This window comes from Caloenas nicobarica, chromosome 2 (genome assembly GCF_036013445.1).
Source record: "Caloenas nicobarica isolate bCalNic1 chromosome 2, bCalNic1.hap1, whole genome shotgun sequence".
Lineage (NCBI taxonomy): Eukaryota > Metazoa > Chordata > Aves > Columbiformes > Columbidae > Caloenas > Caloenas nicobarica.
The window spans coordinates 139,953,833-139,956,389 of NC_088246.1; positions in this window are offsets into that span (position 1 = coordinate 139,953,833).

The following is a 2,557-nucleotide window of genomic DNA, read 5'->3' on the forward strand; positions in this document are numbered from 1 at the left end:
ATTTTTCAACTTTCTGTGCGCAGCTGGAGCTGGTGGGCCAGACATTCCAGGACTATCCGCAGCATCATGTTAAGAACTATTAAGTCATGTGGAAAATCAGCACATACAAATTAAGGTTTTTTAATGTCTATGCCAAGTCCTGTACTTCAGGACTGAAGGAGGTCTAGTTTGCAATAGCTGAAGATGAGCTGTAATTCCTTTTTTTGTGTCTTGTTCCAGTGACAACAACTTTGATTTTAATTACAAGTAAGTTTTCCTTATTTTTAAAGTCTTTTACTCTCTCATTAAGTGTCAGTCTCTGTTTCTCATTGGCCCATAATTTGAAGCAAATAACTTTGTACTTCTTCTTACAATGTTTATACAGCACCTCATTCTGCTGTTCATTAAGAATTTCTGGGTGTTCTGGTACTTGCTTTGCTTGAGCTTGCCTGGATGATCAAGTCTAAACATGCTCTAAGGAGCAGAATAGGTGTTTTCAACTTTCAGAGCTCTTAAGGCTACAGAAATAGGCTATAATTTGTGCGCCAGAGGTCCTGCTGGAGTATAGGGCCTCCTGAAGAGACACGACCACTGCAGGAGACCAGGAGATTATCCAAAGAACATGTCAAGGGCAATAATTTGTTATTAAGCACTTAAGAGCAGGATACTATGCAAGCACAAAAACAGTGAAAAAAACACATGGAGCAGGATAAGTCTTGCTCTGGTATGTAAATTGTTTGCATATAGGATAAAGCGCTTAGACTTAATTGGAGCTAGGTAGAGGAATCGGGACTAAAGTGGAATGGTACGTCTCAGAAAGTGTGCAAGGTAAACAATATGCAGACAGTATGAACCAGACAGTTGAAGGGGAACTTGGGAGATTTTTTGGAGGAAAAAAATTCAAAATAAAAAATCCATCCAGAGACGGATCGCATTGCACTCGATGACAAGCAGCGTGACATGGTAGAAAGACGGGTGGTAGAGCTGTAATTCAGTGGCAGTTGTGTGTAATGAATAAGATTTAAGATTGATAAATTCACATCTTGCTCCAGTGTGAGGAATTACAGAATTGCACATTAATGACAGTGGTGTCATTATTACTAGGTCATTTAACTGATTTATTAGATTATTAATTATGGGCTGATTTAACAATAAACATCACAGCCTCTCATCTCAAGCCTGCAGGCCAAAGAAGTTAAGGCCTTCAGGTAACTGTGGTCCTCTCACCCCTACAGCCTCTGTCTGAAGGACATTTTGGGATTAGATGTATTACTCTGCTGCGTTCTTAGGGGCTGCAAACCTCTGGCATGAGTTTTACCATTTCACAAACTTTCTTTCAGGAAAAAATGGCACCACTGCGTTTTAGCTTATTTGGTGCAAACCGCTAATCAGATCTAAATAGAACCTCATTATTGGAAGAGTAGTTGGCTTTACATGAATTAAAGCTTCAGCTTAAGCGATCTAAATAATCTACTTTTAACAGAAAAAAAAAAAATGAAAGGTTAACAACCACATCTTAACTAAATCAGTTTATACCCACATGTTCAGACAGGCCTATAAAATCTTCCCATGCATGCTGACACTTGTCTAAGTACTCAGCTTTTGTGCATTTTTTAGTATTTGAGTATTTTAGTATTTAGTTTGTACGGGGCGCGGCAGAGCTCTGCCCTCCCTCCTCCCGAGCCTCTTCTGTGTTCGCCCTGCACAACCCCTGCTGGGGCTGACCCCACAGCCTTGTTCTGGCGCTGAGGCAGGGTGATACCCACACGGTCCCAATGCATTGTCCTTACAGAGAGGGAATTTGGGATTTTTTAAAGTGTTTTTGTTTGTTTGTTTGTTTCCTGTTTTTCAAAGACCTTTCCTGGTGCCCCACGGGATTTTCCCCCACGGCTGCCCAACCCCAGCACTGTCCCTCAGCAGCCGCCGCCCGCTGGGCTGCTTCGCCTGGTACTTTCTCACTTGCCAAGCCCGGACGTGCAAGAAAACCAGTATTCATCAAAAAAAAATTCTGATTTTTTTTGTTTTGTTATGTTTTGTTTTGTTTTAATGAGACAGGCTTGACCCTTCCTGCCTTCTGTCCTGTCAGGAGGATGGAGCCAGGCTCTTCTCGGTGGCAACCAACGATAGGACAAGGGGCAATGGGTGCAAACTGGAACACAGGAGGTTCCACTTAAATTTGAGAAGAAACTTCTTCTCAGTGAGGGTGACAGAGCACTGGAACAGGCTGCCCAGGGAGGTTGTGGAGTCTCCTTCTCTGGAGACATTCAAAACCCGCCTGGACGCCTCCTGTGTAACCTCGTCTGGGTGTTCCTGCTCTGGCGGGGGGATTGGACTGGATGATCTTTGGAGGTCCCTTCCAACCCCTGACATTCTGTGACTCTGCTCCTGAGCCAGTGCGGGACTTCTCCTGAGGCAGCCAGCTCGGAAACAGGACGGCTCAGCCCCTGCCCTCCGGCGGGCTCGGGCCCTGACCACCCTCCGGCCGCCGAAGGGCACACGGGCGTCCCCAGGGGCCCGCCAGCCCCACAGCCCGTCACGAAGCCGCCCGCCCGCCCCCAGGTCTGCGGGGCGGGGCGCG